A 15,685-nucleotide genomic window follows, 5' to 3' on the forward strand; every position below is an offset into this window, starting at 1 on the left:
ATGTTCTGCTGCGTCCCGTGTCATCATCCCCGCCCTGGGCTTGAGCTGTGTTTCTCCAGTCAGAAGTGGCTGACTCCCCAGGATCACTTAAAGGGAGTGATTTGTTTTGTTTTCAATCTCCTGAAGTATATCGTTTAAAGGGGAAATGGGCTAGCCTATTGGAAATATCGATTACATATTTCCATTTTAATGTAGGCATTGAACATTCCTGGGTTTGTCTCACAATCCCATCTCTGTTTGCGTGCAGAGCACCATTCTAGAAATTTATGTCCAAGCTTTTATTCTCTTCAGCCCCTTTCCCTCCCTCCCGCAGCAGGGAAAGAAGATAGCACAAAATAGTTACTGGAGCCAATATTTGACTAAATGCCACCATCATGAGGAAAGGTGGGAGAGGAGAGAGAACGGCAAACCACAGGTGGGAAAAATACAAAGAAAAGCTTTGAATCTATCTTCTCCTCTGGGGAGTTGCTGCTAAGGTTTTTATCTGAATATTTTAGAGAATCTATTAAGTTCTGTTTTGCAAATAGAATATCCCCAGAATACTGTAATCACCACCATCATCATCATAAATAAAGTGGATTTTATGATGGTCAATTCAGGCAGGAAATGACTAAATGTCCCTTTTCCTATTGAAGAATGGTCACCTCTCAGGCCCTTTCATTGGACAGTCACAGGACTGGAAAGCAAAATGCAGTTTCAAACCCACAAGCTGGGTTTTGTCTCCCCGGGAGCCTATGTCTCCCTTCCAAGGCTGGGGAGTGCGGCCAGCAGGTCCTTTTCCTGAGCAACATTCCGCCTGCCTCTGTCACCATGGGTGCAATTGAGGCAATTTAGGCCCTAGGTTGCAAATTGCCCCATTTCAGGCCCCAAATCATGCCAAAGACCCCTTACAGCACCTGTAATTCCACATTCCATTCTGCAGGCATTGTCTGCCATCATTACCCAGGATTCCAAGTGTGCTCAGCCACAGTCAATAAGAGTCAGGAAGGGAAACAATAGCAGAGAACAGCGAAGCCAGGAAGAGGAAGAGGGCAGCAGGCAGGGATGTCAACTGTGCCCGAAAATAGATGTGGCTTCGTGGACACTGGAGAGGTTTATTCAGAAAGGCAGGAGGCATTCTCCACCATGTAAATATCGGGTCATCAAACTCTAATTCTGACCATGTTGCACCTTTAGCTTAACTCCTTGGGAATGTGGCAATATTTATTAAAACTAAATAAATCCATGTACCCTAGGATACAGATATTTCTTTTCCCAATAACCATCCCAGAGGAAACAAACAACAACAACAACAAAAAATGATGTGCACAGTGAGGAATGTCACAAAGATTTTCCATAGTCACTTGTAGTAGCAAAGCGTGGGGAATGATGTAATATCCATGGAGAGAAAATACATACACATACTGCATACTATGCAGCAAGAAAGAGGTTGTATCTTCCGTTGGATGGATGATACCACCTGTACATTCTTTTTTTTTACCTGTACATTCTTGTCTAGAAGGTTCTAGAAATTCTCCTAATTGCCTGCACACACGAACCCCTTTAGCTGTCACATGTTCTTGAATTATGCTTACAAAGCAATCAAAGCACCAAGACATGAAATCCCTGCCTCCCTGGAATCATGAGAGCACAGGCCATTCAAACCCAAACCAACCAGCTCCCCCCACACATCAAAAAAGCAAAATAAACTCTAGTGCTTCTTAAGGATGATAGCAATGTACTTTTCTCTTTTAATTCAAAAGAAAGCAAGTTGCAAGATGGCGCAGACAACATGATAGATTCATGTTCACACGTAGGCACACATCTAAAATGACAATGTGTTTTCTGCGGGTGCTTTTACAGCACTAAGAAAGCACCATAGAGACAGAGACTCCAGAGGAGGAAGGCAAGAAGAGGTTGGAGATTAAAGGGATGGTCCAAAAAGGTTCCTGCTTTATTCCTAACGTTTCCTTTATTTTTATTGTTTTCCCCAAAGAGAGACTCTAGCTATGCCTTAACGAATCGACTTGAAAACAATCATTTGAAAAGCTCCATCATTCAGGACAGCCTCTCTGAATGTAGCTGGAGAGATGGGTGAATTAAGCCAGGTGGGGAAAGGTGTAGTGACTCCCGTGTATGTGGCAGCTTGGTTCAGAACTGTCTCCCTGGGCCCTGGGTTCAAGCCCCAGGACCAGTACATGTGTGCATACTCACGCACACAACAAAAGCCATGATGATGTCAAGGAAATCTGACTTAAACTCAGTCACCACCTAGCTCGATAAGACAGCCTCTCTGAACCGTGATAGTCTCAAACAAAGAAAGAGGCAATAACAAATGCCTTTGGAGAGTGCTGCGTAAACAGCAGCCATTTCTAATTCCTGAAATAGATTCACACAGTCCAGACACTGTTCCAGGCATTGAAAACTCATGCAGAAACAGGACAGAATTAAACTCCTGCCCCCGTTGTCCTCAAGTTTACATCTCAGAATGAGGACACCTCATACATCATTCATGGATGAGACCAGTTGGTCAAAACCAAAAAGAGGGTCTCAGGAAAACTGCCAATCCAACAATAAGGATGTTTAGGGGGAAGCCAGCCCAGGCAGGAAAGTCCATGAGACTCCTAGCTCTAAATAACCACCAGAAAAGCAGAAGCAGGGCCATGGCTCAAAGTGGTAGAGCACCAGCCTTGAGCAGATAAAGCTCAGGGACAGCACCCAGGCCCTGAGTTCAAGCCTCACAACAGACAAGAAAAAAAAAAGATGATTTGAATGCTTGTATACACCACCTTCCAAAATTCCAAGGGCTTCCATTCAAACACAGGTGTAATTCTGAAGCTCCCATTAGACCCAGAGGAAAGCTAGATTCTTACCTGAGCCCACCACATTTACTGGGTCTTATTTCTGATCTGTCCTGTTTACCCCTCTCACCTCTACTTCTGGCTCTCTTTCTACTTTCCAGTGACACTGGTGTCATGGTCTCCCCCAAATCTGTCCATCCAGTTTCAGCCTCAGGACCTTTGCATATCCTTACAAAAGCCACATCTGAATTAGAAGAGAGATGAGAGAGAAATAATGACTGGACAACTGACCAGACCCTTCTGAACAACTCTTCTTTCATTCTACAGACTGGAGACCACATCGTCAGGCTTAATCTTATGGGCCTATGTAGAAGCCTGGCTAATTAATGCCTGTAAAAGCAGCCTGGACTTGGCAAGCTTTTTATAATCTGCCTCATTTAGATGTAATGGGCTCAAGATTGCCTCTGGCATCCTCCAGAAAATTAAAAACCCAGTAGGCAGCGGAGTTGCCCCTACATGATTTTCCTGTAACGTTTGCTTTTGATTGCACAAGCACTCTTGCCACTAGGCCATATTCCCAGCCCATAGCAGCCATAGTAATGGCACCTTGCACACAGAAAAGCCTTCCCTGAGAAGGGCTCACTGCTTGCCCACGACCGCAGATTGATGTAATGGCTCCTTCTGCATGATTCCATTGAGCGTTCCTCACACAGGGGAGCAGGAGGTGGCCTGAGCACTCGGTGGCACCCCCCACACAAGACCACAACACGCAGAGACACTGCTCACCACCCTGCAGTTTGACGATGGGGTCTTAATTGGCATTTGTCTGAAGAAGCAGGTGTCTGGCCTGAATGAGCTGAGCAAGAATTGGCATTCTGGAAGTCTAGGCTACCATACGGTCAGAAAGATGGAGTCAAAAAAACAAAAAAACACAACAATTAGACAGGAAGATGTAGCTGATAAAGATAACTATTCACCCAGGTCCTTGGTTTCTAAGAGTCTAAGTAACTCTGCCAAAGTGAAGTTAAAAAAGAAAAGGTTTCTGGGCAACAGTGGCTCACGCTTGTTATCCTAGCAACTCTGGAGGCTTAGATCTGAGGACTGAGGTTTGAAACCAGTCTGGGCAGGAAGGCCCATGAGACTGTTCTCCGATTAACCACCAAAAGCCAGAGTGGAGATATGGTTCAAGTGGGAGAGAGCCAGCCTTAAACAAACAAACAAAAAGACTATGGGACAGCACTCAGGCAGGAGGAGGAGGAGGAGGAACAGGAGGAGGAAGAAAAGGAGGAGGAGGAAGAGGAGGAGGAGGAAGAGGAGGAGGAGGAAGAGGAGGAGGAGGAGGAGAAAGGGGAAGAGGAGGAAGAGGAAGAAGAAGAAGAGGAAGAAGAGGAAGAGGAGGAGGAAGAGGAAGAGGAGGAAGAAGAGGAAGAGGAAGAAGGAAGAGGAGGAGGAAGAAGAGGAAGAGGAAGAAGAGGAAGAGGAAGAAGGAGGAGGAGGAGGGGGAGGGGAGAGGGAGAGGGAGAGGGAGAGGGAGAAGGAGAAGGAGAAGGAGAAGGAGAAGGAGAAGAAGAAGAAGAAGAAGAAGAAGAAGAAGAAGAAGAAGAAGAAGCTGTTTTCAGGGAGGTTGAGAAGTGGGAACCTCCTTGTGGATCAAAGACTTGCAGTCGGAAATGGTATTGGCCAAGTGTAAAACCCAAACACTTTGGCAACGACAACAACTGTTTCCACTCTGTCAAGCAGACTTCTGCCAAAGTGTTTTCAACTGCTCCCCTGCAGGGGAGCAGAGGGAAGACAGAATCACAGGTGGCAGACTGGAAGGGAGAGCCAGCATCACCAGCCTCCTCACAGCAGGAGATCCTGAAACCTCCTTGTCTAGAGTCATCCCCCCACCCCCAGGGGCAGATGACGAGGAGCCTCCAGACCTGGCTGACATCTCCCTGAGGTCTCCCTGGCTCCACAAGGGAGAGGGCCCGGAGGGACAGAGCCCTCAAAGACAGCAGCCCTAACCACAAGGGTGTATTTTATCCATGCATGGGACCTGCAACTCCAAACGGCTCAAGATCCGCAAGTTTAGGCCGGTTTTATTTTCTTACTCTACTTTTTTTTTAAGCATCTATGAGTGATACAGAAGTAAGAGGTTTCTTTGTAATATTTCCACACACATGTATAATGTACTTTGATCGCATTTGCCCCCTTTGTTGTTGTTGTTTCTTGTAAACAAGTGGATGTGTTTACACTTAGATTTGAGGGTGAGGGGTGTAGCTTCTCTGTATGTTTGGACACAAGGCCCTGGGTCCACTGCCAGTATCCCATCTCTCCAAACAAGCAGTGATTGCCATGCCCTCGTAATTCTAAATAATATCAATGATAAAACAGATTTTCCAGGTGGAGCAAACCATGGGGATGTCCTAGCTCTGCTCCTATTCTTGGGCCCCAGCTATGAAGAAAGGGGTATCTTTTTCTCAAATGGGGCTAAAAACAGAATCCATGGGGCGAGGGGGGTTGGTTGTTGTTTGTTTTGCCAGTTCTGGGGCTTGAATTTAGGGTCTGGGCACGGTCCCTGGGCCTCTTTGTGCTTAAGGCTAGTACTCTACCACTTTGAGCCACAGCGCCATTTCCAGTTTTCTGGCAGTTCATTGGAGATAAGAGTCTTACAGACTTTCCTGCTAGGGCTGGCTATGACCCATGATCCTCAGACCTCAGCCTCCTGAGAAGCTAGGATTACTGATGTAAGCCACTGGTGCCCTGCTTAGAACTCGTGTTTTAAGGTTGCTGTAGAAATCCCCAATCAAGATCACAATGGTATTTGTCCCTCCTCCCCTGTTCCCTGAAACAACTTATCTGGATCCTATCATCACAATCAAATCCCAAGTCAACTTTCCTCTGGGTGGAAATTTACAAAGCAATTTTTTTAAACATCTGTAGAAAAATCAGGGTCAAGATGATCATGAAAGAAAACAGAGTCAGGTGGTTTTCATGATTGGGTAGCAGCAGTTATTTATAAAGCCAGAATAATTAATGGGACAAGCTCCAATACAGGAAAGATAAACAGACCAGCAGATCAGCAGAGAAAACTCAAAGCTAACCCACACAGAGAATTGGCCTTAGGTCAACTGAGTAACCATACGAAAAACCAACCAACCAACCAACCAACCAACAACAACAACAAAAATCTATGAGGCTGTGACTGCCCACTTCATGGTCCACTCCCCAAGGTCAATTTTAGGTGGATTCTACATCTAAAGGATTAACTCTTTAGGAAGACAAAATATACAGGAAATGATCCTGAACTTGAGGTAGGTGAAATTTGTCTTCAATGAGACACAAGGGAGTCAGGATGGATGGAGTCCATTCCTGCAGCTGTTCAGAATAAGAAGAGGGAATTACAATCCAGACTCCTTGTCTAGACCCCATCCTTTATTCAAGGCACTCAGGTGTCCACATTCCAGAGGAGAAGGGAATTTCCCATGATGCTTTGCATGAGACGCCTGGCTGTCCAGGGCTGCTGTTACACAGGCAGTGACTGATTGCACACACCACGATTGTTCTCTACGGGCCCTGGTCTGTGCAAAGCACTTGGCCATCATTTTCTTATTTATCTGCATCTCAGCCAGTGGCTGATGCCTGCAAGTCGGTCACCATGGAAACCACCAGATGAGAGGGGGAAAAAAATCTATCTTTTAATCTCTCCCCCACTACCTTTTTTTCCTTTAATATCTGAAAATTTTTTTAATTTACAAAATTAAGACCCAAAGAATCAATCATGAGGTTGAAATCTCAAGGAGCGCTTCCCTGCTGTCTGGTTCTGCTTAGTGAATGAGCTCTGATATGGGATGGATGGATTCTAACTTCAAAAAAAAAAAAACGTTCCCCCGTGCAATTCCTTACAGAATCCCTACAAAATAACCATTGCTGGTGTGACAACTCTCATTTCCCAAGTAAGTACACTGAGGTATGCACGCGTGTGTGCGCGCACACACACACACACACACACACACACACACACACACACTGGTCTATTAGGGCTCAGAACCAATTTGGACCAAGGTGGTCAGCAAGTTTTTCAGAGGAGTGGAGCTGCAGTTTCCGTTTGCCTATCTCTGTATGGGTATGTGTCCGCAGTGAGTATCTTCTCTTCCACTAGCCTAGTTCAGGACCCCTCCCTTCAATTCTAAGTCTGGGCTTCTAGCTTCCTCCATTTCACACATCACATAGTGACAACCACAGGTTCAACCTCTCCATGATGCAATTCTGATTGATCCCATCCTGGACCCCCAAGCCCCGGCAGTTCCTCTGCTTTCTCTGTGAAATCCAGCTTTTGTTTTGTGGTTTGGGGATAAACCTAGTGCCCTGGACATGCTGGACCAACACAGCTCCAACCACTGCACCAGAACGGATGATCTTAGCTCAAATTTCTGACAATAGGTCTGACCTATGGAATGGTTTGAAGCTATTCACTTAATATATCTGGATCTCAGTTTTCCTAAAACATGAATAAGGCTAGAGCTGGTGTAAGAGTAAGAAGGGGTAATTTAAGTACCGACTAAATTGATGTGATTTTTTTTTTAAAGATTGGAGTAGGGCACAAGTGGCTCATGCCTCTAATCCTAGCTACTCAGAAGGCTGAGATCTAAGGATCATGGTTCAGAACAAGCCAGGGCAGGAAGTCTATGGCATTATTATCTCTAACCAGCAAAAATCCAGAAGTGGGAGCTGTGTAGCTTGCATGGTAGAGTACCAAGCCTTGAGTGAAAAGGCTAAGAGACAGCACCCAGTTCCTGAGTTCAAGCTTCAATACCAAGCATGCACATGCACACACACACACACACACACACACACACACGCACGCACGCACAAGAGTGGAATGCTTGACTCATTAGTTTGTTGTTGTTTTTTAATCTTTGTTTTATTCTTTTTTAGTCCTATTTTGTACCAGTTTTGGCGTTGCACTTTTCACTCAGGCCAGCATCACATCAGCCGCACTACCTTCCTCAGAAGTAGAAAGTGTTTTCTTGTTTATTTTTGTTGTTTTATTTCACTTTCAGGCACACAATGAAATGGAAACTCTCAGGTGTCACTCACTTGGCAAATGACAGCATTCCATGTTGAATTCAGATATGACTGGGTACCAAAACCCCTGCTTGTCACTGCATCCTCGAACTCCCCCACCCCTCTTACAGGAAAGTCTCTGGATAATTCTGTAGATGTCTGTGCACCTATCCAAAGTCAGCAGGTGACATCAACACAGCCACCAGAAAGAGGCCGCTTGCCGGACTGTGTATAGGGGAGAAATAACTGCTTTCTTCTCTAAGTCACATCATCATTAAACTCTTGCACCCATAGCGTAGCCTTCTGCCTGAACAAATACCCTCAGGAAATCGGAATTTCAGGGAGCAAGGAACAGGCATGTGCAGTCTGGGTGGCTGTTATAATGCACACTGGAATTGAAGACCCAGTCTGCCAAGCACCAGAACTGCTCTGCTCCTGTTTCTGACTCTCCCAGATCTCTGAGATCGCAAGGCCTTTTATCTGATTTTGGGTGGGGGTGCATCTCTCAGGGCAGACAACAACTCCACAGGTAGGGTTAGAAAATGCCCAACTTTGCTAAAAATCCCCATTGAAGACCCTTAGTGCAGTCTCAGGTCTGAGCAAGTGAGATTCTCGATAAGATAATGGCCACTGAGAAAGTAGAGGAGAATTCATTTCTGATGTTCTTTTCCAAGACGTTACTGACTCCCCCAGACAGATAAGAGGATTTAACTCTTCCAGAGGTTTCACGAGGCCAGAAATCGAACGCAAAAGAGTAAGTTTAGTGCAGGCATGGGGGACGGGAGAGGTGTACATTACAAACACCACAGACATGAGTAATTATTAAAAATGGCCCACTGTGTAAGTTGCACGTATTTTTGATGGGAAAAATCTCTAATCAAGGAAGTTACAGTTAATGAAAGACATCCAATCAACAAAAGGCTCCTATTCGAGGCTGGCTATTCGAGACGCTGGCCACTTGAGAGCCTTATAAAATCAGGCTTCTCACTTGAAACCATTCTGTTCCCCCCTCTATACCCCCCCTTCCCTCCTAAATGCTGCTCGAAGCTTCCTGTGGTTAATACTGAGTCCAAGTGGGCTTAATTAGACAACCTTCTGCAAAAGAGATGACAATGCCTGCCCCTGGAGGTTGTGGCAAAGATTTAAATGAGAAAATGGGGGGGGGGGGGTATCTGTGTCATGAATATTCATGATGAAGGTCCACCACACACAGAGTGCATTTGTTCACAATGACTTGGTCACATTCGGGAATGTCTTTCTCATTCCTTTCCCTTTCTGAGATATAGCTTTGTAAATCTGAAATGGGGGCTAAAATACAGCCCATGGATACTCAGTTTGTGGTTGGTAGTGATATTAAAACAAAAACAAAAACTTAAATCAGATTCCAATCTGCATTTCAGGAGGTTTGATGGACATTCAGATTCCTGGCTCCCTCTGAGATGACAGGAGCTAGAAACACAGGCCAGCCCTGGTCCTCTCCAGGTGTGGGTTTGAGAATACAAGACTCTTGTTTTACCTCCCAGACCTAGTTCTCTGCCCTCAAATTGGTCTTCTCGGCCTGGAAAACTAAGGAGGAGGGAAGAGCTTGTGGAAAGTCTTCACATTAGAGATTCTGAGTGAGAAAATGTCCAGTGGCTGCTGGATGGATGGAGGGTGCATATTCTGACGGGAGGAGCTGCCTCCATTCCCTGCTGCCCGGTCACAAGGCTTCCCAATAACCAACACCCAGACAGCTGCTCATCACGCTGTGCCCATGGACTGGGTAATGCCCTAGAATGTCTCCACAATCACCGTCCATCCTACAGAACATTCAAAAGTAGCAACAGCCCTCATCTAACTGGATCCTTTCTGTCATTTAGACCTCAGTAGTAAGGTCCCTGCCTCCAGAAAGCCTCTGAATTTTCTGACTGATTTTAAACTCTCTTAGTTCCATGGTATCAGCCAATATCATTCTCTCTTTATGATGCCTACCTAATTAGATCCCACCCCCATCCCCACAGCCCCTAACTCTGTGCTTAATATAGAGCAGGACACTAATAGCAGGCTAGAAAAAAATGATCATGAATGACTGCTTGGATGGATGGATTAATGAATGACAGGATTTGATGCTTGTGCAACTGTTGGGGAAATGGAGGAGAACAGAAAAAGGAATAGGCCAGACTCGATCGTCAACAAGCGAGGACTGTTTATTGAGGAACAGCGAGGAGCACAGACCTTCCTGCGGGAATGGAGGTTGTGCAAGGAGGTGAATTTGGGACCAGGCTTATATGGGGTCTGAGCAAGGAGGCAGAGATTATTGAAAGCACCACTAGGTCTAACAGGTTGGGGCCTTTCCATTTGGCCCACAAAGAGTTGTTTACAGCTGGGCCTAGGTGAGATGTACTGCCATGAGGTGGGCTGGGAAGGAAGAGAGAAATGGGAGAAACCGAATCGGGAAGAGAAATCCGGGGCAGAACTCATAAAGATGCACCTAGCACCACTGTCCTAAGCTGATGGCTTTAGAGAAACACACACACACACGCATATTTGTGCTTGTGCATGTATACACATGTACACACATACACACAAATGCACACACACACACACACCTGACAATGCTGTTCCTAGGTACTAGGTCTGAGCCTTATAAAACTTCCCTAATTCAACCTGCCTTTATGGAAGCAGGGTTCTTCTACTAACTACTTAAGACACAAGCATATTATTCTACTACATAAAGGAGGAAACAGAGGCACAGAGAGATGCAATGTTCTGTTCACAAAACAAAGCCAGGTATCCTGTTCTCTTAGACGTGAAGGCAACCTCAAAGTCCAGTCCCAGTAACAAATCCCTCTCAGTGATTCCCTCTCAGCCTGTCAAAGGTCACAGATTGCACCACTATGGCATCCTACCACAAATTATTTTAAAACAAATTAGAAGCATGACAGATGACATATGTAGAAAACTCTAATGAATCCACAAATGAAAAACTCATAGGTTAAATAACTGTAGCAAGGTCATGCGCTCCATGTCATAGTCCATCAATATAAATAAACTTCATTCCCATTAGCAACAACAACAGCAAAAAATCATGTGTGTAAACAAAGCTAGAAAGAAACAGCCAGATTTCCCCAAACCTCAGCAAAGACATAATAACCAAGCATAAATCTAATAAAAAGTGTGTAATACCTTGCTGGGCTAGATTTACCTCCCCTGGTGCGGAGATGCTAAGCTTACTCCCTTATCAGTGCTCCTCTTTTCACCCTCTCCCCTGGGCACCCGACCAGCGGGCAGCCGAGGTGGAGCAAAGGGACACGGGCTAGCCTAAGGTGCACGTGGCCGAACGAGATCCCTTTTCCTCCCTCCTTACCCACTAAGGAAGCCAGGCGCAGACGGATCTCAGAGACGCTTCGGAGAGCAATCCAATTTAATCGGGAGGGGCTCATAGTAATATAGTAGTGATGACAAGGATTGAGCATGAGCTGGCGATAGGCTGGTGAGCTTGTCCATCCAAGAGCAGCTCCCAAGGACCTCCCTCATGGGCTAACGGCACTTCCCATAGTACTGCCCTCTGGGCAAAGCCCGCGAAAGGAGAGCACACATGCTCGCACAGTGGGGGATGGTCTCAAAGCTACCCCTTCTGGTTCCGGACCCAGAAGGAAATAGGTGTGGCTCACTTCCACACTGCCCCAGGGCTGCGGGAAGGGCGGTGTCTGGGGCGCGCTCTCCTCGCCCTTCCCCCCTTAAGGCCAAGATGAATCCCCAACAATACCTGTAATGCTAAAAGTTAAAGAAGCCTGAAAAGGGAAGACTGGTGTGTCCATAGAATGCTATACTATGTTCATGAATAAGAAGATTTGGCATTGTTAAGAAGGATACTCATTCTCCTCAAACTGAGTATAAACTAAATCAAAATCCCAGACTAGGGAAAGCAGTGAGTCCAGATATTCATTAACCAACTAACCAACCAAACAAAACCCTAAAAGCCCCCCTGTGTGATAACTTGCTAGGCATCACAGCAATCATGGAGTTCGCTTGCCTCGGCTTTCACACTGGGCCTATCTATAGCTTCTGGCGCGTTACTGGAGGCAGCTCACCTAAAACCCCTGCATCCCAGCTCCCTCATTGCCAATTAGGAATCACAAGGTGAAGCACATGAAATGATGCAAAACTGAGTTGTGCGAAGATTACATTATGAATTAATATATGCAAAAAAGCGGAGGGGAAACATGGCTGCTATGTATAAATTATAGCTATTTCTGTAAGCAACTAGACCCTCATGGATTGAATATGCACATATGCGCACACACACACACAGTGCATGTACACACACACACACTAAATGTGAAAGTAGCAGCTATCACCAAGTCTAGATGGAATCTGTCTAGTATTGTGTTAGTGCCACCCCTAATACACCCTGGCTCCCTGTTGGTGTAAAAAACTCACACGTTGAGACTCTCCAGAGCAAAGCATGGAGTGGAGAAGTGAGAGAAAAGGCATGCAATCACCATGTGACCTGGTGAACAGATGTAATAACAACACAAGAGGAACCATAAGATCTCTGCCCAGAAGGGAAAAGGCAGAGAAAAGGAAATGTCTTCATCTTAAAGAAAGATGAGCATTTTGTAGCAGGTTGGGAAAGAACGAACTCTGAGAAAAATTAAGCACATTTAAATTAAACCCAGAGGGCTCTGACTCCAGGACAGCCTGAGGAGCTCCGCAGGCCTATTTCCCTAAAACACTAGTAAGGTTGGTAAAAATTATTCATCTTAAAAAAATGCAAACAACAATTTAACATCTTCATACATGGCCTTATAGAAATTTACCACATGAGGAAATATTTATCCAAGAAATACTACTAAGAAGAAATGCTACTAAAATTTGGCCAGGAAAAAAAAAAAAAGAAGAGAGAAGGTTTTTATATTTGAGCCAAATCAGTTGGCCAGTTCCCCGTGAGGCCCCTGTCCCTGAGAAGGGCAGGTGTCAGCATGACACCCTGAGATGACTGTGGAGACACCACAACTGTACCCCATAACAGCACCCGAACATCAAAATGCAGGGACAGAGGGTAAAAGTCAAACCAATGCAACAGCAATACTTACAGGACTATATTCTGTAAACTAACTGTACAAGTTGGGGGGGGGGGAAGCGGAAGGTGGGAGAAAAATGAGGGAGGAGGTAACAAGTTTGATAAGAAATGAACATACTGCCTTACATATGAAACTGTAACCCCTCTGTACATTACTTTGACAACAAATAAAAATTTTTTTAAAAAAGAGAACAGGGCTGGGGATATAGCCTAGTGGCAAGAGTGCCTGCCTCGGATACACGAGGCCCTAGGTTCGATTCCCCAGCACCACATATACAGAAAACGGCCAGAAGCGGCGCTGTGGCTCAACTGGCAGAGTGCTAGCCTTGAGCGGGAAGAAGCCAGGGACAGTGCTCAGGCCCTGAGTCCAAGGCCCAGGACTGGCCAAAAATAAAATAAAATAAAATAAAATAAATAAAAAATAAAAAAGAGAACGGCACCTGAACCTACACATGGCAGCCAGAAGAGAATCAAACTTCCCTAAAATAATCCAGCCTATCACCAAATATATTTAGGAACAACAACAATATTGTGCCAAGAAAAAAAAAACAGAGCATTACAAATCCAGAACAGTAAATTTTTTTCATTTATTATCTCAAATGCCCAGCTTCCAACCAGACATGCAAAAAAGGCAGGCAGGCAGGCAGGCAGGCAGGCAGGGAGGGAGGGAGGGAGGGAGGGAGGGAGGGAGGGAGGGAGGGAGGGAGGGAGGGAAGGAGGAAGGGAGGAAGGAAGGAAGGAAAGAAGGAAGGAAGGAAGGAAAGAAGGAAGGAAAGAAAGAAGGGAAACCAGGAAAGAATGGCTTGCAGGCAGCATAACATAGCTGTAATAATTAGCCAGGTGTCAGATATAAGAGATAAAAGTTTCAAAATAATCTTAATAATTTTATGTTTTAAAACAATGAGGAAATTGTGATAAAGAAGTACAGGTATGTCAGTTGATCAAACTGCATCAAATAAAGACATATATGTATATATGTATGTGTGTGTATATATGCATATATATGTTTGATATGTGTCTATCACACAAAGACACACAACTACACACACACACCAACTCATGTGCAAGTACTGAGAGTGTGGCCTTTTAAGTTTGTTTAGTGATGTTGTATTGGCAGCTTGAAATTGACTATGGTGTGAGTATTTATATCCTAGAAATTAGTGAGTGCAATAATTTAGGGTATTTTTCAAAGCAAGTCTACCATGGCAGCATTGATTGGGCCCACACGATCGCATATAGACAAGAGGAGGAGTCCTGAGCCACTAAACTGCCTTCTACCAGAGAAATTCCAGGAGGCGTGGAGATCACGGCAGGGTTCCCCAGAGTGGATTTTCATTGACAAGAAAGAACCTTCAGCGAGCCTTGCACCAAGCGATGACATCATACATTGAGTTTTTGAGAACAAGAAGAGAAAAAGTGCCCCCCACTGAACGGCTCCAAAATAGATTTCAAAAGCAAAAAGAAGGGGGAGAGACCCAGTGGGGGGTGGAGGGGTGGAGGGTGGGGAGAGGAAGGTCTTTCAGTGGAGAGAGTAGTCTTTAATCTTCAGAGCTTCAGAGCGCACGTTTTGTGAAGTCTGCATAATGCATGAACACACAAAGGCGCCCGGAGGACAGCTGGAGTTCAGGGCAGAAGATTAAGTGGACGCGATTGGCTTTGGGGGTGAAATGAGCGGTGGGGCCTGACTGCTGTGTTTTCTTCCTGCAGCACAGACTGTCACTGCTCACCCACCTCCCAGCTGTGTTCACCCACAGCCCAGTTCCTCCCCCACCCCTCTGGGAGCCTTTGAGGTCAAGACCACAAGGTTCTGGGTGCTGTTTCCACGTATCCTGACCAAGGAGAGGGAGAAGAAGAGGGGAGGGAAGGAGAGTAGTGGATCGGCAGGTGGCCTTGACCCTCTGAACCTCCCTGTATGGTATTCTGGATGGTGGAATTGATAAGAATGGTGAGCTCACAAGGCTACATACAGCACGGAACACTGGAAACTCTTGAATAAATGTCATCAACTTTTCCTACTAGAAGGAATAATAATTCTAATGCCTTAATAGTGCCAAACGCTATTTTGAAGAGTTTGCTTCTAATGAATTGTCACAGCAAGGTTATGAGGTGGGTGCTTTTCCTGTCCGCACTGTCAAGACGAGGAATCCCTGGACAGAGAGAGAGAGAGAGAGAGAGAGAGAGAGAGAGAGCATGAAGTGACACAGGCACAGAAAGCCCTCCCAGCACGCAGACTGAGGTCTTGTCAGACATTGCTCCCTGCAGAGGAACGGGTGCTCCTTGGAGAAAACCTCCCCTGCATTGAGCAGAAAATGTTCAAGATGAGCCCAAACACTGTTAGCAAGCCGGAGGATGAGCAAAACCACTGATGTGCTGACGATCATTCACAAAAGACACAAGGGCCATCTTTAACCGCCTCCCATGAGCTGAGGATAGGATAACCTGAGTGTCCGTAGGAATGATAAAGCAGTGAATCTAAGCGCCTCAGCTACAGTAAGGACCCAGGAATTCACAGCAGTCTGTGCATAAAGAATGCCCAAATCCATCGTGTCATTAACCCTTCACCTCAGTGTTATGGCCTATGTCCCAATGAGCTCATGTCTGGGTGAAAAAATGAAAACAAACAACAAAATGAGACTTGGAAAGGTGAAGTTTCTCACCCCAAATCACAGTTTATACATGTGGGAGTTGAAATTCCAAGTCATATTTGTTGGCTGCAAAATACCTTGCAGAAAGCATTTAATAAGGTTTAATGCTTATTGTATGCATGCACATGTGTGTGCGTGCACACACA

This window comes from Perognathus longimembris, chromosome 3 (genome assembly GCF_023159225.1).
Source record: "Perognathus longimembris pacificus isolate PPM17 chromosome 3, ASM2315922v1, whole genome shotgun sequence".
NCBI lineage: Eukaryota > Metazoa > Chordata > Mammalia > Rodentia > Heteromyidae > Perognathus > Perognathus longimembris.